This window comes from Aulostomus chinensis, chromosome 20 (assembly GCF_037954235.1).
Source record: "Aulostomus chinensis isolate RoL2024-O1b breed Wild chromosome 20, RoL_Achi_v1.0, whole genome shotgun sequence".
NCBI classification, from domain to species: Eukaryota; Metazoa; Chordata; class Actinopteri; order Syngnathiformes; family Aulostomidae; genus Aulostomus; species Aulostomus chinensis.
In genome coordinates, this window is record NC_141339.1 from 10,477,552 (window position 1) to 10,500,132 (window position 22,581).

At 40.4% G+C, this 22,581-nt stretch overlaps 1 protein-coding gene across 10 annotated transcripts in view; it reads right to left on the reverse strand.

Annotated features, from left to right (window-relative positions):
• The window catches only part of sipa1l1 (signal-induced proliferation-associated 1 like 1), an 88,332-nt gene extending 69,365 nt beyond the window's left edge, over nucleotides 1–18,967 (reverse strand). For 5 of the 10 annotated variants that reach the window (XM_086188941.1, XM_086188943.1, XM_086188945.1 and 2 more), the window contains exons 1-2: nucleotides 18,732–18,967; nucleotides 9,264–9,384 (exon numbers count right to left, since the gene is read on the reverse strand). The gene's annotated coding sequence lies outside the window, so the exon portion shown is untranslated. Of the gene's footprint in view, nucleotides 1–4,344; nucleotides 4,402–9,194; nucleotides 9,385–18,731 lie in introns of all 10 variants that reach the window. The other 5 variants (XM_086188940.1, XM_086188936.1, XM_086188942.1 and 2 more) reach the window with 3 other exon arrangements.
• Between the last annotated feature and the right edge of the window lie 3,614 nt (nucleotides 18,968–22,581).

Here is a 22,581-nt window from a genome sequence, read left to right on the forward strand (position 1 = left end):
TTTTGGAGTGTAGAAAGACAGGGCCAGAGGCAAAGGATAAACTTCTATTAAGGAAAGCAAGAGAGTAGAGGTGTAACAATTCTCTGCACTGGGGTTTATGTGAAAGCTACTGTTGCAAATTCAAACAGATTGTAACAGTTAAAAGCTGGAATTGAATAACTGAGCAAAACACAAAATAATCAATTCAACACTTAACAGATACATCTCAGACACCTACACCTTTTCTTTTTGTCATCAACAAACTGCCTCTGTTGCTGCTTTCAACTTTCCCTCCCCTGTAACCCTCTCTTTGTGTGGCACAATGTCCACTCTTTGACAGCCTGTAACTCCACACTGCTGTCTCGCCTCCTCATTTCCTACAAGATGTTGATGGACCAGAAGCACCGCTGCATATTCATGAAGTATAAGTATGGATTCATTTCGGGTGTTTGTAGAGACATGGAAGACACTGCTGTAGCTGTGACGCAGCAGTAAAAACATCCAGGGATCACATTAGGAGAGCACGCAAAGCACCTGCAGCTTTGAGCATACAAAGGTAGCATCAAAATGTTTCTCCACACCCGACTTCCTCTGCACGGTCAAATTCCACCACCAAAACCACAGCACTTTTCATATGAAACAGAGAATCATATCATCATTCTGCCAACTGAGCTCTAATTACAGAGGTCTGGGAGGGAATCTTGATGAGCTTTTAATGATAGCGAACAACTCTGCTATGGATTTTCTAAATGGAGCTTGGGTGGATGGGAGGGTAGGCTGCATCCTGGCAGTCTCTTCTAGTCTCCTATACACTTTTTACGGCATTCTCTGACAAAAGACAAACACTAGTCAGCTGAGAAAATTAAAAATAACAAAGTCTTCCCATGTTCCTAACCACAGTTCATGTGGAGGACAAGCCTGGGCAATCAATAAATAGAGGGCTTCGCTGGTAAAATGCATTCATCATCAGCATGGATACCAGTTACATTTGAGCTAATACCAGTACCAATGGCAGCACGGCTGAATGGAATTCAGTACAGCAACCCAAATGTACTTTTTTAGTCCTTTGCATTTAATATATTGCTAAAAATATAATATCACCTCTAAAAACAAAAGTCCACACCTCTCAAATTATTGCTGATACTAGGTCCTACTGTGTCAGACACTTAAAATACAACACACTCTTGAGCTTTTAGATGTATTTTGTGTTTGGCCAGGTCATGTTAGATGTGTCACCATGAACAAAATTTCAAAATTGCAGAAAGCATTGTCTGAGTTGAATATTAAAAAGTGTAACCATTAATAGATATTCTGTCAGCTTGCATTGCCTTTGTGTCAATAGCCCTGGCATGTTGCAGAAGTGACATCACATGGTCTCACTCTCTCTTTAACCCAAATGCACTCTCGGGTATCTGGATTTGGCATCAACCGATTCGCAAATTAAAGACACAAATTCTGGATTCTGAAGATTATGCTGAAATGAAAATATTGTAAAAAAAAAAAAAAAAATCGATTCAATTTCTGATAAAAAAAAATGTCCCTTCAAATCCGACAAGCCTCACATTTGGTTCAAAAATAAAGTGAAACAAATTCAACCAGTTTTGTCAAAAACAGTTTATAAAAAGTATTAAAAACATCAACATATCGATTAAAATCATATTTAAAAATGTAACCCATTGCCAGCATGAGGAGAGAATACAGTGTGCACTGATACTGGTACAAGTTGTCTTTTCTACAGCCCATGATGAAAGAATATTTATTTTTGCTACATGATTCCACTGAGGAGTGCCTATGGGAAGAAGAAGAAATTGCTACAGAAAGAAGCTTTAGTTGCAAAAAAGGAGTATTCTAATTGCTGCTGATAAAGCCCTGCATTATCACTACATTCCAAGGTTCCTGAGAAAACAACAACCGAGTTGCCATGGCAACACTGTGCCGGAAGAAAGAGGCTGGTGCTGCGGCTTCATGTTTTGCCCATTTCAATTTGCCTGGGATCCATGTTGCTGACTGCATGTGATCTTTCTGTTCAATGTCAGTCTCTTCATTGACCCGTTCCTTACTCCCAAACCTCCTCTGACAAGCACAGGTGGACACATCTGCCATCTTAGCCCGCATCATTTCACCCATGGGCTAAACAACACAGCACAGCTGGGTCCGTCTGATATTATGTAATCCAGCACCACCTCCGCAAGCCCTGTTCACACCACCCCTGTCCTCCTACTCCGCCTCTCACTAGTGCACCATTTACTATTTGCAGGCAGAGGTGCATTGTGAGACGAGAGTGCTTCAGTGTTGATACAACCTGTGAAATATTTGTGGGGGATTCAGCTGTGGAAAATACTTGCCATTTCACAGATGAAGCCTGTGTTCACTGATAGAACAATGTCCAATGTTACTCCCAGCATTGCTGGGTTAGCAGCTTACTGCTAACCCAGCAACACTCAGTGTATATTGATATTTACAGTTCCCTAAGTTGTGGTTAAACAAGCCAACATGACCATATTTGTCTCACTGTGTGTATTTCTTTGATTTCCTAAAACTGGTTATTAAATTTCAAGGAGGCATCCTTCAATGATCCCTCTAGTGATTCTGCTTTTACATCTTGGATACAAATTTTGTTACTAAGCAATACTTGCCAAAAGTGGAATTGCACTTGTTGCCTGGCAACATTAGCTTATTGAATCTCATATCAGGAACCACTGAGAACCAGTGTAGCTCTGAGCCAAAACCCTCTGGATACTCTCCTCATCCAGGGTACAGACTGATGTCCAACTACAATTAGGCTGTTCAAATCCTCTAATATCCTATAATATTCAAACTACTGGCATCTCAGAATTATGACATAATTGTACACAAATCTGACTTATTTGGATTTGTGATGAGAAAGTTTCCCCAAACAGATCAGTGACTTGTATCACTCACTAACTGCACAGAATAACCCCTTAAAAAAATCAACAACAAAAAAAAAACCCACCTCCTTTGAAACAGAATGTCAAAGACATAAAAAAAAGATAATAAAAAGCAAGCAGGCTGAGGTGAATGCTTTCACTTCCACCTCTCTCCAACTGAGGCCATTTCCCCAAATAGTTTATGAGCTCTGGACACTCACTTCATTATAAACAATCCCGTGGCCCCTCATTGCAGACACTTTACTGCTCTAATAGCCTGCTGGCATTAGATCGTAGCATTATGGCAGTCCACATCCCTTACATGTGTCAATGGGTTCTAAATGAAAAACAGCAGCTTGCTTAAGTGTACTCGTGTCACACCCATAAACCTCTACTACATCTGAAAAGCAACCTCACAGCTGGAGAGACCTAGCGGCCGCATTAGCTAGAAGTTGCCGCTGGAATATATGGAATATAAAGTGCTGTGTGGTAAATTACCTCAGATGACCATATAAACTGAAGTACACTTAGGCCATAGAGAGGTCCGCTCATTAACATGGCCACCACAGTCTGTAAATTTATGATGTTAAGGGGGGAAGCGGAGGAGAGGTGTGAGAGCGAGCAGAGTTTTTGCGTGCAGTTCATGGAAAAGGTAAGTGGACTCATGAATGTAACTTAAGGTCTAATACTCTGTGTTGTGCTCAAGCATGTTTGCCCACTGAGGTCTGGTTTGTTTGACCAGTGTGAGCGATTTGTACCTAATCAAAGCACAATATACTTCCCTAGCCTCGGCACGGTACAGCTTCCCTAGCCTCGGCACGGTACAGCTTCCCTAGCCTCGGCACGGTTGGAAGAGGTGAGCTTCGGCACTATAGAGGTGCATGTGCCACACAGAACATGGACAACGGCTATTTATGTTTCCATCGTACATACAGGGAGGTGGAGAAAGTTTGCCCCGATATATAACAAGCAATGTTGCAGTGCAGTGAGGGTGTAAATGCCTGTTATGTGCTGTGTGTCTACTGTCTTCCTGTGGCTGTAACCAAGTAGCGTACCTACAGCTGGGGGTGCAAATCTACAGAGCCTGACACCAGAGTAGGTATTCACTCCTGTTGCGTCTTGTTCCTGTGATGGAATATAAAATCGTATCTGCTGGGTTCACAAACAAATCTCAGGCTCATACAGCTCAAAGACACGCTCAAGCTGAAGCAATGAGGGTGCAGACCAGTGGGGAAGTAGGGAAGGGGACAGTTGTGTTTCAGCATATTAGAAAGAAAACAGGCTACACGTAAGAGCGCTTTAAGCACAAGCTTCACAGGCCACCAAGGTGCTGAATTAGAGGTCGAACTACATGTTTGGTGGCCTGTGCAACAGTTACAAAAAAGGGTAATTAAAATCTTTTTACATCATTAAACGTGACACAAGAAGTGAAGGCATTAACAGAATCTACAAGTAATTATTCATTTAAAAACGTAACCTCGAAACTCTTCTGTCCTGTCTCAGTTCAGTCTCTTGCTCCCTCCAAGCATTTCACCTGCCGTACGAGAAACACAGATCAAAAAGCAGTAAAGTTTGCCTGTTTTCTCTACTCATTCACGCATCTTCTTCCCTCTTACCCACCATGTCTATTGTGCACAGTACTGTAGTCACCAGTGTGACCCCTCTTCACACTTGAGTAGGGCTGTGACAATTACCACAGTAGCATTCTGATGAACTGAGTTCCCTTTTGTTTGGTACAGAAGATTAACAAACACTGTTTGTCTGCGATCAACTGGCTTCCATTATATGTTCATGGCTTCAATCGTGCTCAGTTTTTAGCTGTGTCTTTACTGTCATTTGTAAAATCATTAAACAATTTCGTGCTTGGTTCATAATATTGTCTTGCATACTGCTGTCACTAAACAAGAGCATTCATATTCAAAATTAGAATCAGTCAGACTAAAAGGTCATTACTGAAAATGTGTTTATTTAGCCAACAATTTGAGACGTCAACTTTAATTCTCTGTCCCTCATCAGTCTCATCTCCTGGAAAAGCAACAACCGCTGGCATCAAAAGTCGGACAATTCTGACAGAAAATATTTGGTCTCCAATTACGTGCATGTTTTCAAACAGAGTAGTTTGACTGCTAAGATCAAGATAAAAAGGACCATAATTATTTATTTACAAATTGATTTTATGGGAGCGAGAGACATCCCGCATATGCAGCGATTGCAGTTGTATCCAAGTAGGGTCATAATTGTTCATTAACACTGATAAATAGCAAATGAGTCGCGGGTGACTGAAATTAAACATGATGAAGAAAACCCGATTCTCCAAAATCTGAACACATTTTTAACTTAAATTCTGCTTTTTTTGCTTGTCCATGATCGTGTCCAGGAGACATAGGTGCAGGGCTCTTTCAGGTTCGGTGTAACAAGGTGCCGGGACAATTGCGTGATATGAGCTACGAGTAGCTCAGCTCAGCACTCACACTTGAGGGTTGAAAATAAATCTAACTTGTACGCCAGAGAAAGGCGTCATCTCAATTCCATGTTCTTTCAGGCTGACAGCATCACCGGCTACGCACTGGATTAGGTGAAGTGCAGCCACGGCTGGAAAAAACTGCACAAAATTTATCATTCGGGGGTTTTCATCGTTTAAAGAGAGATGGAAAAAACAAACTAAAAATAATTCAAGTCTAGTCTATAATTAAGCTGCTGTGAAACAATATCTTAAAAGGGCACACAATTTGAATCTGTTTATTTATCTAATACGCAGCATTATTACCGGACCACAGCAACAGTAACATTCCTATCTTAGAATTGTTTCAGAGCTCAGAGGAACGGAAATACCCAAACGGAATAAATGTAATGGACAACGTAATGTCAAAAGACAAATTTAACTTTTACCTTCAGGCCATTAGGGTTAGACAGATATCTCCCTGTACCATGAATTCAATTAATTAAAGAAAACTCACGTGTTACCAAAATAACACAAATTTACTGAGTCAGATGAATGATTTGTACATACTAGCAACCTCCTGTTTCCAACCAGGGGAATGGCTCACCGAAAGGCTTTATTGTTCTAAATGACAAAAAAAGCGGCACAAATCTTTACATTTAAGAGTCTGGAACCAGCAAATATATCAGATTTTTTTGCTTTAAAAAAAAGAATGAAAAGATTAATGGATTATCCAAATAACTGGCAATTTAGCAATGAGTTGTTGTGGCTCCATATTTTAATGAGATGAACAATTTAACTCTCATTCACACAAACTGATGGGAGCTGCAAGCTATCGTGCGTCAAGTTGGCCGGCCACCCTTGCCTCCAGTGGACAACTCTCTGTACCTGCTGAGTCATAGAGGGTTAATGACTGGTCTGGATTAGGAAGATACAAAGCAGCTCTGGTATTCTCTTTTGAAAATTATGATGTTTAGAAAGAATGAAAGAACCCTAACAATTCAGTAACTGGTCTTTGGAGCAAAGCCAATCGGAATTGGGTCCTTACAACAACATGCCCCAGTGTGTTAAGCCCAACGCTTCTAATCCTGCTGCCAAAATAATCATTGACCAAATCAGCCCTGAGTAAATATATTAAGAACCTCTGTAAACTAAACTATAAACACACACCTACAGTGCAAGTAGGAGGACCGGTATGGGGGGGGCACAGATTGCATTGTTCTTCAGCATGTTTAACTTAGCTGGAGTTGAAAACAATGAGGTCATCCCTATTGTGTACATGCAGTATTCACAAACAGTCGACCACATGCCATTGTACACTGGTAGCTCAGCTAAAAGCACAATGGGATGACTTTTTTTTTTTTTAATCTCTGGCTTTTGCAAAGCAATGTATCTGAAGTTTATCACATCTAAGAATGGAAACTTAAGTCTGCGTTGCGAGGCCATCACCTTACGAGCCAAAGCACCCCCTCTTGAATGAGCGAAGTGAGGAGAAAGGCTACAGAGCACACAACGGACCATGACACACGATTTTCCTGTTTTGATTTCTGTTTCCACCACCTGCAAGCCAGATGTTTTAAGTCATGGCATTGTGACCAAATTTTTTTTTTTTTTTTTTTTTTGCTTTCATTTTGAAGAAAATGGTCTTTACTTAACTTCTCTTAAACTTCTTCTTGAGCCGGCCCCGTCTTCTAACCTTATTTATCCGCTTGTAAAGGATGAACTGGAATCAGCAGCATTGGTGCTTAAAGCGGGTTAATTGGTTTATTTATCGTTGTCAGCAAATTTGACAGCGGTCATGTAAGTTAACCTTTCGTGCTATGTCTGGTTTCTCTAACAACGGGATTCCTTTTATTTGGTGTTTTTTGTTCTTTTTTTTTTAAATCACTGATCTGTTACACTGGGGAATAAAACAACATGAAGATGCCCAATATCCACTTGCTTGTGTCAGCCTTTCCTTTCCTTTCCCTCCCAGTGCAATACTATGATGCGTGTTGCCTGCACCAAAACGCAATTCAAACACCATCAGTGTCACTTGATGAGTAGAGTGCTATTAAACCACTATCCCTGCGGTTACAACTTACTTATATCCATTTTATGAGCTACACATAGCGCAGCAAGATTATATGGTATGTCACATGTTCAAACCCCAAAAAAAGGTCTTCCATATTGCAAGATCGAAGTGTGTCATCTTGTCTCCTGTCAGGAGACAGTCCGGGGAGTCCCACTTTGTACTTTGAAAACCCCTCCTATAACAGGCGGAATACATTTGTTTTAAAAACAAACATTAAGCGTGTTTCCTCATTCACATACTTATTTCAGCGCTCATGGATGTCGTGCAAGGTGTCAACGTGTTGCTCCAAGACACCTCAGCACAGGTCTCTGGGGTATCAGAGAATCAATACGTCCCCACCCCCATCCCCATCCTCCTAGCTGAAAAAAAAGCATTCATCATGTTTGGTCTGATTATTCTGACAAACTTTGCTGGATGTCTGTACAGCTACATTATAAGTGTCTAAATTCCAGGGCAGCTGAAGGCACCAGCATGACTAATTCATTCATCTCAAAACACACACGGCGCTGTCAGCGGCTCAAGACTAAAATACCCACTAAAAAGCAGGTGGAACGATTGTCCTATTGTATCCCAAGTAGTGGGACTTTACAGATGTGGTGGCCAAAGGTATGGTGCCGTTACATACAATTGCAATGTGAATATTTTTTCTGTCCTTCTTTATTTAAATGATTAAAACTGTATCTTAGTTACAGAATGAAATCTTATTTTCAGCCCATATATGCCAAGGAACTCACTCCTATCAGAATCGTCTCTGGCTTGGTGTCACTACAGGGATCTGCAGAGCAAGAAGAGAGTTCAGCCAAAAGCTGCTGCTGCTCCTGCTGCTTTCAATAACTCTAGACGGATTCGTGCGTTTAGCACCCCTGGCACAATCAAGGACCGAAGGAGGGAACCCAAAAACCAAAGCAACATGACTTTCATTAAGAGGACTTACATTATTCCTTGGTACAGACAGTGAAAACACTATCTTGAACTTTTCTTAGTGTTGCAAAGTTGCTGTGAGGTTTAGGGCTACCAGTGACTGCTAGGTAATTCCAGAAACATTCCTAAATACGTGTTGATGCTTCATACTCAGTGTTAAGTCGCAAACCCCAAAACATTAAAACCACTAACCACGCCCCTCAGAATCAATGAGTACAATGTGTACTGCATTATATCAAAATGTAATTAAAGCACAAACAGTACCAATGAAATAGATTAGCTTAATCAGCTTTTGAATGTTAAAGGTTTGTTACATAATTAAAGACAAAGACCTCTTTTTATTACTGTATTGGCATGTCAGATTTGTTTTAAAATACAGTGGGGAAATACCGTGAGAAATGCATATGTGTCATTTGCTGTATTTCTGAGCACGATACACAAATATTGTGTTTAAGTTTGTGCTTTCAAAACAGTAAATCTGATTAAAAAAAAAAAATACACGCTCTGCACCATCTTAACTGCCATTTCTAGGTATAATGACTACCACAACACATCTCTACCCAAAAAGGTCCGTATAAATATCCTAATAAAACCCCTAAAAGCCCAAGTTGTATTACCAGAAACACCAACATGGCCACAAGATTACGCGTTTGGTTTAGTTGAGGCTCAGTGTGGCCTTAGAGCTTGGGACGAAAGCTCACACTGGCAGAGAAATCATGGAGGCTGTCAGTTACAGAACACTTAATGAATCAATTTCAAGCATGTGAATCAACTCATATATCTGTTTCCCTCAAGCCAGATTTTTTTTTTCTCTCTATGAGCCAACACGCTTTTAGACAACATCCATTATATCTTCGATACTTTTTCGGAGTGTGTTGATAGTATGAAATACCGTATGTGTTAAAGGCTGGACTTGATTGGAGAGGAAAACTTGCTCTAAATCGATGGCAGATTTCCTTACTTCAGATAGTTTCCTTAAGATGGGAGATGCAGCTCCATTCGACAGGGACAACAAAGGTGCAGGTTTTCCTTAAATCCTTGTGTTTCCTTTACTTGTGTGACTGCTCTCAGCGGTGGGCTCCCTACAATGGCACACGAGAGAAGCAAGAAAATCAAGCCTTTGACTTTTAACCGGCAACATGACAGGACTGGATCACATTTTGTCTAATAGTATTCAACGACTTTTAGAGCAATACAAAGTTAAATATCAAGAAAGGTAATCTTGCTCTTACTTTTGGTATCTCCCATCTTTCCCCGTGCTCACCCCCCACCGACACTACCAGTGGCTTGCGCCGATGCAGTCCACTAAAACACGTATGAATGATTCTGCCATGTGTAGGACCATTAACATAGCTTGAATCAACACTGGGTGTGGGAAGACATGATTTTACTCTCTGGTAAAAACAAAACAAAAAAACAAAAAAACATTTGTTTGCGTGTGTGGGTACGTGTGTGTGATGCAATATACCTGAATATTTGACCCTTTTTTTTAAATTTTGCATGCCATCAGAAAGGCTTGGATGCAAACAGAGTCCCAGGAGGATGGGCCAAATGTACCAGGGGGTTGAGGGAAGTAGAAGATTAGTCATGCTCCTCCGTAACTAGATTGTTCTGGACAGAATGTTACCCGGCACAAAATTATAGTAATAAATGTAATTAACAGAACATTGCCAGAGTATTCTGGGGGACAATTACGTGAAGTGCATTAGGAGCAGTGAGTGGCCTTCTAAACACAGCAAAATGTATTGGGTGGCTGGTTAAGTAAGACTTACTAATTCCATCAATCATACAGTATTATAGGGTCAAGAAGAAAGCCACAAACAAAGAGCATTTGGGCTGGGATAAAGAAACCTGAATTCTGTTCAATAATATTAGGAATGTGATAAGTGGTCAACACATCAGCCAATTTTTTTTCCCCTTCTTTTTTTCTCTGCTGTGGACCTTCAAAAAAAAATCACTTTGTGTGCTATGGTGTTGGCTTGAAGACAAAAGTAGCAATGACTGTGGCACGGTGGTGCAGTGGTCAGCACTGTCATCTCACAGGAAGAAGGTTCTGGGTTTGAGTCCCGGCTCCAGCGCAGGATCTTTTTGTGTGGAGTCTCCATGTTCTCCCTGTTCCTGCTTGGGTTCTCTCTGGTACTCCAGCTTCCTCCCACAGTCCAAAGACATCAAGAGGGGACGAGGCTGATTGATACTCTAAATTGACTGTAGGTGTGACTGTGAGTGTAAATGGTTGTCTGTCTCTATGTGTTGGTCCTGTGATGGACTGGTGACCTGTCCAGGGTGAACCCGCCTCTCACCTGAAGGCTGCTGGGATAGACTCCAGCCCCCCCGCGACCCTTAACAGGATAAGAAAATGGATGGATGGAGCAATGCCTGGAAGTGCATTCTCCTCTCTTGGCTTTACTAGCACTATTGTTAACATCCCCCAGTCACTACCAGACAGAATATCTTGGTTTTACAACACTTTTTTTTTTATGACTGTCTCGCGTAATCTTTTCTCAAATATTCCTGCGATAGACAATCTTGATTTTCAGGGTGAAAACAATAGAGCAACATTAAATAATGTTGTCATTGAACATAAAGAGGCATTTTTGTGAGCCGTCAAGCACGCCTACTGATGCCCCAGACATGTCAACTGGCAAAAATCCCAGTTATTTGCATACCTGATTAATATAACAATAAAAGTCATTTTAGAAATCAAATTAAGCCTCCTCGGTAAGTTTTTCCGACTGAGATTATCTTACTGTTGAAGAAATTCTAATCATTTTCAAGATTGTGCTCTTGGTGCCAGTTTGACTGGTTATGGATGAAGCTAAATGTGTGGTGGATCACTTGATGTTGTTGCTAAGGTGTCAGCTCAATAACTGCATTGTTTCCTTTCGTGTTGTTATAAATCATGTTCTGAAAAGTAGAGCGTTACAACCACAGAACAAAGCAAATCCAAACCACAACAAAAGGCTGACCTGCTCTCTTCATTTTTCATTAAAATATGACATATTTCTACAAGTCCAAGAGTGGTCAGAACCGGTTGTAGTATTGAGGTAATACATATTCACATAATTCACACATTGGCAACTATCAAATCTTGCCTACCAGAACACTTATGTAAATTCCTGATAAACAGCGTGTGCTTAAACTGCAGCCATGAATAAATCCAGAAGGGTTGGGAAGCAATTCTACAACCAATATAAGCAGCCAGCATAACAGAATTCTTTTCGTGATCCAACAAGACAGACATTTCAGAGTAATGTCTGAACTTAGGAAACAGATGGCAAGACAGTTGGTGGGAATTTCAGCGACACTTCCATACATGTTTGGGGATGAGATTTACAGATTGTGTGCACAAGCACGTTATTGCGATATTGTCGTGGGGCGAGGGAAAGGCTTTAAAGACATCCTGAGAGACAAATCAATTTACTAATAGAAAACCCATCTTTCACAGAGAATAATAAACACACGTACCACCAAACTTTTCAACCCACACACCAGCCACATTGTGGTCAATCTCATATTTGAGCCACTGGAACTGGAACCGGAAGAGATTTTAAAACATTTTCAACATAAAATTTCAACAAAAGGACTATGTACTGTTTGTATAACTTCATTGATTTGGAATTTATTTATTTATTTTTGGAAGTAGTTAAATTTTAAAGCTTAAACCTTGCAATAAGATTAGAGTGATCCTGTTACTACTCCTGACATCGTAATTCTATCCCCATAGACACGGCAAATATATTCAGCCTTGGTTTTACAAGTCTGTCCTTGTCTGTGGTGTTGGTTAAACTGAAAAAGAACGAAATCAATTGCTAAATTGTAGGGAAAAAGCCAAAGAGAAGACTTGAAATGTAAAAATGATCCTGCAACACTGAGTGTGCAGGTATTCCAAAGGAAATTCGATTTATTTTGTACAGCTTCATTTATTGGAGCTTATTGTCCTTAATAGGCTTTGATGGAGTGGTAAGAGGATTTGATTTACAAGCCACTTCTAGATTATATTTTGGGGGTTGATATATTGATCACTTTCACTCTGTCACTAACACCAGCGAGTTACAAACGCGACAAACCCAATCACCACGTAGTCCAACTTTATTCACAAGTTGACAGCCTCAGCCTCAGGTAGTTATCTGCTGTTAATTGTCCAGCCTGGCTTGTACTCCAATGAGAATTACAATTCCCAGCTCTTGCTGACAGCATTTAAGCATTGTTCTCATAGCACGTAGGATGTTCTCAGGGCTCTCAATCTGTGCAGTATGTTCCTTCTGTTTACTTCGACAAGGATTAGCCAGCCTAGTCATTGTCACAGTGTTTTTATAGATGTTTTGCTCATCTGTCACAACTGAAATCTGAGCATTTTTTTTTTTTTTTTATAATCCGCACTGCTTTCATGTGCTATAATCCACTCTTGCGTCCCTCATTAATCAGACACAGAGAACAACATCGTGAAAAAGAAAGGGCTTCGAAGCAACTCCCCGAGCTGCCACTGTATGTTTTGTATCAACTGCTTTTGTAACGCTTGTGGTATTTTGTGGTGTGCTGTCGTAAACGCTGTGTTGGGGACAGCAGCTTGGCAGTACCACTAGACTTACCATGCACCGCACCGAATTCCTAACCGCTGTGCTCAACGTTCCAATGATTTCATCTTTGACCTTAGTTGCCACTGACCTTACGCAGCGCAACCAATGGGAGAACAGCTGTTCGTGACGGATGGATGAAAAGCCCTTTCTGCGTGTTTCACAATTCTCTGAACTGTACGCCGTATCTCAGCGAGAAATACGATCATTACCCACCCTCGCAGTCGGCAAAGACAAAATTGGTTTGGTACTCTCACCTCAAGTGAAACAGCTAACGACTGTTTAGCAAGTCAAAATGTTATACATTACCTATTACTTCTTACTTTCACTGGAAAGCCATGTTAATGTTTATTGAAAAACCCATCCTTTCATTTCATCATATTCAAAATTACAATATCCAATAAAAGTCTTAATTCCAGGTGGTAAATTGGTACTGGACATAATTAAAAGTAATATATGACTGTATTACTGTTTGTAATGTGTTACTCTCAGCAAAGAAAAGCTTGTCGGGTGAAAAGAATATAATAATGTGCTAACTTTCACTTATAATATGACAGGCTTGAGTTCATCCAACTGCGCTGCATTCATTCACATCCTCAGAGACACAGTTTACTATGCGAGATATTTAAAAACACGTTCTGGATGCGTGTAAGCATCACTTTGCAAATTTCCCCTAGTCCCAAACTGATCAGGATTATACAAGTCAAATCCACCTTGGTTAGAACTATTTTCTTATGATGTTGTGGTGTGGAATAGCATTCTGTTTTTGTTCCACATTGACAACGCGACTCAATATTCTAAAATTACTTTACTTAAATGGCAAAAAGTCAACAATGAAGGATTTAAAATGACAGAAAATTGTGGTCTTCCCATTTCCAACATCACTCCTCACTACAAGCATTTACGTAAACTTACCAGTTACTGAACAGGACTTCAGGTTTATCTAGAACAGGTGTGCCCAAACTAGGTGCTACGTAGCTAGCCTAGCCTCTAGAGTAGGAGGAATCTGCTGTTGCAGCTGGCATGATGTACTGATCATCCTAAATGTGTGTGTAACATCAGCACAGGCTTTGACAAAGGCCACCCCCCCCCCCCCCAAAAAAAAAACAACCTCTGCCTGGGCGATCATTTCTCGATGAAAGTGTATTTCTTTCTCGGGGGTTTCTCAAGAGACAGCCCACCCTGAGATTGAACAGAGGGAACACACATTCCAATTCCCAGCAGGCAGAGAGGTGAAGAGGGAAATGGGTAGTTAGGAACACCGAGAACATGAAAAATATAAACAAAGAAAAAGAGACGAGGGAGAGGAAAGCGAGATAAGGTGAGGGATGTAGACAGAAATGATGAGAATGTCAGAGTCCTGGCATGCCTTCCACAGCAGGAAGGAAGCAAGAAGAGGAAAGACTTTGTCTGATGGGAGAGGAGGAGAGGGAACGTCGAACGTGGAGAGTAAAGAAGGAGCGACAGCAGTCAGAGAGAAGAGAATACCAGGCAGAGATGCAAGATTTGTAGCAAGTTACAATGTGAAATACAGCTGAAATTACTGTGAGTCATCATTAAAATCGTTTTCTTGGCAAAACTGCAAAAAAAAAAAAAAATTTCTCAAGTTACAGTTTTTCTGATGTGAGGGTTCGATTCTTTTGAGGGGTTTTATGTACTAGCAGTCTCACATAGCCAGACGTCGCTCCATCGTCTGGGATTGTGGAAATGAAGACAAGACTTGTTTGTGTTTCTGTAGCCAATCATCACAATTGATTGGTGCTTAGCCAATAATTTATTAAGCGCCCTAACTTTGGGAGTAAATCTCATTCTACTGGAGAATATTGTTTTTATATTCATCTTCCTTCATAACTTTGCAACTGTTTGCTGAAATAACCGAAGAGACCCATATTATCTTACCATCAAAATATTCATTAAAACTTTGAGTGTGCAGGCTCTACTAGCTTGCTAGCTCAGAGATTCTTGTCGTTTCACATAGCGAGGCGGACAGCAGTCAGCAAATAGAGGAGCAGGTGGAGGACGCTGACTGAAATCTGCCAGGAGAGCACTCTATAAAACCTAACTTTAACCGAACTATTCCACAATTTTCCTAAATTGGAGAAAAAAAGTCCCGGAGCACTGTTCAGGCAGGCGGCCGATATCACCGTTTGTAGAGACGTCCCACATCAATAAGCCTCCCCTTTCGTAGGCTAGACTACTTATTAAGACTATAAAGAGGCACAAGTGACAAAAGTAAAGCAGTAAATTTGTGGCTCAAAAGTATACTTGAGCAAAGAGTAAAAGTAAGGCTTTAATAAAAGAGGAACCGGGAGACTACTCGTTCTTAACTTCCACTCATATGCGTTACTTCCAACATGTCACTTGTAATTGGGAGAATGGGGAGGGGGGGATTAGCTTGAAAATAAATATACATGATTGTATTTTTTTCTGCCTTTAGGATTCACAAAGAAATGATGCAGTAGTGAAAAGATATTAATAAAAGTACTTCCTTTTAATCGTGTTTATATAGACAACTGGCGGTATCATGAGTGTGGTTCTTCAGACACTTGCCCCAATATGTTACACACTACTGGGGGATTCCACTAGAGGGCACTCCAGACACAGAGCTTTGGGATTTGGATCAATATAAAACCCAAAGAATTAGAAGAATGATGAAAGAGGACTACTGTAAACGCGGAGAAGTATTTTAGCGAGCGGAAGCTAGGTGTACCATATTTTGTAGAAAGATGGTCTCAGTCAACCAGTGATTGTTAAAACTCCTCAGGCATCTGATGACTTAGGGGCAAAATATACATTCTGCACCACCCCAACTACACTTTTTCACCATCTTCCAGGGAGCAATGACAAGCAATACAGATACGGCTAATTGCAGACTTAGTCCGTTAATTTCTCTTCAGAACTTTCCACCATTACTTACACATCCCAACAGTCCCTACCATTCACGCAAGTATTACTTGTGTGAACGTGTTAATTTCTGAGGATGTCCACAACACACTCCAAACGGACGTAGGGGACACAAGGCAGCCATCATGAGTGCACTAAAGTGTAACTTCTATAAACAGATTCTTCATACAAGCAGCAGCAATAGGCAATGGAGAAAATGTCGAGACAGGGAACCTTCTATTGTCTCTTTTAGTAGCTTTGATCAATCACATTTGAGCAGGTCTCTGTTGCGTCCACAAGACAGTCCATGTGGTGTGCGAGAGAGACGGAACACATAAGCTGGTACCCAAGGAGGGAAAAATGGCTGTAATGAGATGAATTAGCAATGCCATTGTAGTGGTTTCAAACTGCTAACTGAGTGTAAACTAACTGGACTTTCAATTCCTCGCCAACGTCTTAAAGTTGCTACATGGAATGTAAACAATAAGCAGCGAACAGAACAAGTAAGTCTTTGACCGGATATCCACTGGCTAACCCCAAAATACTAGCCTTTGGTCCCAGAAGCTAAGTCCCAGACTTAACTGATGAGATCCAAGATAGGCAAACGTAGTAAAAGCAGGTATATCTCCAACTGCATGCATCGACCTAAACTAAACTGCAGAGTTTCCAGGAGGTGGTAAAGTCTCTGACATGGAAAATGACAACACCTGTGTCACAATCTGAGGACCGTTTCCAGAGGTCATGAGAAAAAAAAGCCTCTAGAAATGTAAACAGCTCTCTACACCTCAAAAGCCCTTTGATAAGCTTGTAGCTCCCCATCAGCAGCCCCGCTCTTTCCCCCTTTTCCTTTCTTATTTTCCCTTTCTTCTTCCTTCCTTTTTCTTCGGTAGCTACATGCGTTACAGAACGTGTGCCTCCACCTACACATTACATTTCAAAAGACTACTTAATATTGTAAATGCGACACAGCCTCCAGATATGTTCAGCGTTGGTATCCAGATGTACTGAGGAGGGGCAGAGGGGCTGATGGCATGTTTGACTGCTAATACATGAGGTTTTTTTGGGGGGGGGGGGCATCAGATGAAGCAGCCAAAGCAAAGCGGGTACCACAGCTGAAATTCTCTCACGGCGAAAAGATCCCTAATTCTGCTGTTGTGTTTCGAGGTAAAAATTCAGCCTGCCTCTACCACCCGATGAATAGATGAAATTTCTTTGAAGGGTCCATTTAGGGCTTGTCAAAGGAGGAAGTGGTGTGTTTCTGTGTGTGTATGGGAGCCCCTGGAGGGCTGAAGCTGGTAGCCTGAGGACAGACTCCACAGGTGGAGATGGAAACAATAACACACTGCAGCTGGGGGGGGGGGGGGGGGCATTTACAATGGGGGGGCAGATGCATGCATGAGCTCACACACTTGTAAACTCAAGTAAAAGTAACTTAGCATTAGCTCATTACCTAGAGAATCATCGGTTTCAGGTAACAACATGTACGGACCGTTCTAGGGCTCAGCCATTTGATAATCAAAACTTTAAATCAGTTACATTTAACAAACTTACATCTGAAACCAGAACAGATAATCATTTGATTAATGAGGGTAAGTTTGGCTGGGAATTTCGTAAATATCTCACTCACGAATAGGGGTGCATGATGGGGTTTGTTTGCAGATACCTTACACGCCAATATTTTACAACTGATTCAGCCATAGACGATATTTAACACCAATATCTAACAATATCTGTGTACAAACAAGTTGACATGATATTTACTGAAAAAAAAATGCGAAAGCAGAAAAGTAAAGTGTTTCTTTATTATTCCAAAACATTTTTAAAACACTGGAAATCTTACCAAGCTCTTATCAGTATAAACAGATGATGAGCCAAGAAGAGACTAGGGCTTCAAAATAAAATCACAAAATGACCTACAGTAATTTTCAAATCACAAAAGGAACCAATATTTGTCCAATTGTGTGTGAAATTACCATTTTTAACTTTTTTTTTTTGGTGCTGCACAGATACACATATTTTACAGACTTTTTTCACTTCAGAAAGTGTCTCAGTTTGACAGAGATCTCTTCAAATCATATGGAATTATTAGTGAAAATAATTGCAATTTGATATTTTTCCAAACCCTGCAGCACTTGAAGTGGCTTGAACAAAACTAGGTTGATATAAATCCGACTGCTACTGATCCATTTAATTAAAAAAAAACAAAAACAGATATCTGCCAAAACTTCACCAATATAATTGTTCATCCCTGGTGACAACACGCCATTAAACCTAGTTTTACGTAAAACAAGCATAAGAAACTTTTACTGCACACACCAGCACACCTCTCTGGGTGATTTATATGTGAATCAACACATTGCAGGGCTTGATCGAACGATCACAAATCCTTCAAACTTGTACCCATTTACCACGCTCAAATGAAATGGAGTGCCTTTATACTGCAGGCTACAGTGGATGCTCCTTTCTCTGACAGGTTTCCATCATTTGCAGTGTCTGGTGCATCGTTCACATCTGACAGTTGGACACGCCAGGAAAGACAGGAAAGGCTGCAGCTAGATAACCCCAATTACACAGCAACCACGCAGGAACTACACCACACAATTGTCGTTATCTGATGGTCATTTAGCAAGGTTTCCTGTTTCTTTAAGAGCAACGGTCTCTGTCTGAATCCTCACCATTCATTTCTGACAGTGTTAGGGTAACAATAACGACTATAAATACGGTTATCGTGACTGGAGTGATAGCTACCTGCGTCTGATCAAAGCTATTAAAAATACGGACATTTCTGAGGTTGCTAGCTAAACTTTTCGAATTAAGTTTTATCTTTGAAGCGTTTCACAAAACGCTTGAATTGGAGTACGTTCGCCCACCTCAACACCGACAAGAGCAGCGCGGAATAATCCACCAAAGACTCAAAAGTGGGCAGCCAAAAACACGATTTGATATCGCCAGTGTATGGATAGCACACTCACCTTTATTAATTTCCACCTTGTCGGCGTATTTAAAAGGGAGAAAACACCCTCGTCGGTCAGTCACCCGCTAATCATGAACCGTCACGGCCGCAAAAAGACAACCGTGTCTGCTGTGGTGAATTTACGGCAGAAAACGTCCGAGATTCTTCACGTTGGAGTGTGTTGATGTCCGTGCAGTGAGCCTACCGCCTCTAGGATTGTTCAAATCAGAAGTTCATCCAAAGTTGCAGCGGTTCGCTCCGCCTCGCGACTACGATGAGGTCACCAGCGCCTCTCAACACCGCTGGGTTGTACTCTCGCGATATGTGACAGTGCGAGGGCGCAACTAAACAGGTAGACTGTGTCTCGCGATAATTCCAGCAGAGAGAGGAAGGAAAAGAGTGCACGAAAAGATTTCTGGTGAAAGGATGGAGACTGGGGGGGGGGGGTGCGTTGCTCTGGCAACAGTTTTTTTTCATTCAGTGATGGCTTTTCTCTTCGAGCAACTGGTGTTTGCGTGACAGGTTGATGAACACAGCAAATGATGAAACCTCTCTAACTGGCGTTACATCATGTATTCATCACTTGAAGTTATGTACGCAGGTGTAAAAAAAAAAAAAAACTGCTGTATTTTGCGTTGCAAAAGATGTGAGCCGGTTAGGCTGCTGTTAAATCGACCTGTGCTGGTCAGAACAATCAAATAATCACTAATTAGACACCCAGGCATTAGACACTCATCATTACTTACAACATTAGAGCTCACTATTTATCCGCTTAATGGATGTAATGGTCACTCGGCCATTGTCGGTCAGATGTTTGTTCTTACCAGTCAAATCAACTCTTGTCAAGCGGGGCTATTGTGAATGAAATCTCATCAGTGGGAACACAGTGATGTAAGTGACTATTAATAGTGATCACATTCTGAGACTCTTGTTCTCTTTCTGCTTTGAAAGCTCCCAACAGACAAACCTTTTGTGTCACACATTCCCGATATATGCATTCAACACGTGTGAAGTTCTCATTCATTTGCAACGGTGGACCAAACACGCACAACCTTTTTCTTAAGTTAAACGGCGAAAACTTTAAGTAAAAGTATTTCGCCACTTATTTTACTTTGTCATTGTTTGTCTTTAAACATTTCTTGGTTTCTTGATAAAGACATTAGCTTGCTGCTCACTGTTAGCCACAAAGGTTAAGGCTCTGTTGATTGAAAAGCTGAAATTTCATCCCAGACTCATAAGATTGTTTTTCATGTGATTTGGAATTGTGCATTTATTTCCTTTAGAAAGGATAATATTATTTTTCTCAATGAGGCTTTTCTGTTTCAATAACAAGATGGGCCTTTTTCTTCTTTTTTGGGGGGGGGAATATTCAATTCAAATGTTGTTTAGTTTTAGATTTGGAATAAAGTCTGTCTTTCTTAATTGCAACAGTGCACTCCTCTGTTTTTGCCATAAGTGTTTATGTGCATCAGTGCTAATCCCAGCTTGATACATTTCATCTTCTTTTGATATCCTTTACATTCATTTGAAAGTATCAAAATACCGAATAGGCCATATGTTTTATGAGGCAGAGAGAAACTTTTTTTTTCATCTAATGAAGATGTTATAGAAATTTATGATCTTGTGTCCCAAGGAGACAGTCAATTTTTAGCTGGAAAAATTTGACACTATAGTGTACCTGCCCTGGTAGTCATAAATGTTTGGCCCAATTGTGGCCCATATTGGAGCCAGAAGTACCTCACATGGCCCAGAACAGGCAAAAATGCGACTTTCATCTGAGTAAATATTAATTCAATAATGTATGGGCAGGATTTTAATCTTGGATTGTTAAAATGATAGCAAAAAGGTGCACTTTGCTTTTCTAGTACACCCAAACGTGTGCCTTGAGCTCACAAAAACATGTTTTTTTTCTGTCTGCTTCGTTTCTTTTCGATTTTGTAGCGACACTTTGAGTAAGCCGCAGTTGTTTGGCTTGGAGTTCATGACGATCGATGACTAACAACAGCAAAAATGCTGAAAAAGAAAATTAAGGTTACAAACTCTGAAGTGCATTGTCTGATATGATCCATGTCTTCTTTATCCAGCTTTATGCATAGTAATCCACAAACACTTTGATTCCGGCAAAACAAAACAGAAAAACAAACACTTTTGGTTTACACTACCACCAAGTGTGACCTACCGGCACATTCAGTTGCACCAATATACTAGCAAAAGGGAGGTGTTACGGTTTCTTCTTTTTTTCTTTTTCTTTTTTTTTTGCTTAAATCAAAATGTTTGTGGATTAGTGAGCATACAACTGAATAAAGACTGGATTATACAAGACCATGGGGTTTTTTTTGGAAAGTTTTTCAACAGATGTTTTGAGAAATTTAGCTGTTTATACCCATCAGTCACCATTAGCTTCATGCTAAATTCACATGGTTGGATCTTTATGCATCTGGAGTCACAAAGAAGCGATGCAAGAGTGACATAAACATTTTTGTGAATACCTGAAAGGTAAAATACACTTTTATTGGGTAAAGTATTGCTTTAACTATTGGTACTGCAACGACCTATATGTAGTGGGGTTTCTGAGTAAAAAAAACAACGCAGAATTTATGTATGGGTAGAAGTAAAGATTTGACTTCATTAACAAATATGCTTAGTTTTTTCCAGTTTTTATTTTGTTATGAAATAAAATATTGATCTGAGAGGTGAGGTCAGTTTTATATGTACCTATTTAAGAATTCTCTGACTGTTTGTGCTCCTTATTTATGCAACCTAACAGCTTTTGCAGTTTATATAATCCTAAAGTATGTGAAAAGTGGCAGAAAGTTTCCAATGGCAAACAGAAATTGCATGTACATAAACCAGGACCGATTTGACAGACATAACTTAAATACCACACTATAAGCTCAGTTTTGAAAATTAGGTTTCTTAGAATACATTCATTATTTCCAAAGAAATGTTGAATCGAGTACGAGACAGAATACTGTATTAATTAAAGCGGCTTAGCAGGAACCTGTAAGAGTGGGTGAATAGTATGAGAGTCTTAGGAATTCATCTGTCTCTCCTACGTGATCACCTGTGAATAGTTGGCACTATGTTCTCTGCACCCTCAAACTGTATCTTTATCTCTTCTTCTCTATAATTATCAATTCTGCTTCCAGTGATCATTCTCTCATCCACATTCTCTTCTCATGAATCTGTGGCTTGTTTTTCTTTCTACCTTTCATCTCTGCATCCATTATTCTAAATTGTCATCCAGGATTACATAACAATCTAATAAAGACAAAGGAAGGGAGATTACCGTCATTAAAACCGTTCTATTCCTGTAGCTCTATGGGTCTTAACACTACCCACCCCATTCTGTCATGGGCGGATATTTGTGTAGGTGGTTTGTATTGTTCTCTGGTGAAAAACTGCTCCCCTAGGATTAGTTCAAGTATTCTAATTGGGTTAGCCACAGAGTGAAATCCAATATAAATTAAAGCATGGAAGAAGCACTTCATCAGCAAACAATGATACTGAAACTATTGTGGGTTTACGCCAATGAACCATGGAGGTACATTGTGGGGTGGGCATGCACATGTCTCTATAGTGGGCTGCAGACATGTCTGTAACGTAAGGAGCATATGGTGAAATAAAGAGGCATATTTGTAGAAGAACTGGTGTTTCACCTTCAGCTTTTGTGAAAGTAATTGATGAAATACTTATCTTAACAATCTCAACACCCAGCATGACATTGCATTCAAACAGCATTCATGGGACAAAAAAACCCCTGTTCATTGCAGAGGGAGTGACTGCAGCTTCTCAAACTTCTGGCAGATGCAAAAGAATGTGTGCGCGCTTGCGTGCCTGTGTGCCTGCGTGTGTGAGGTTCAGCTATA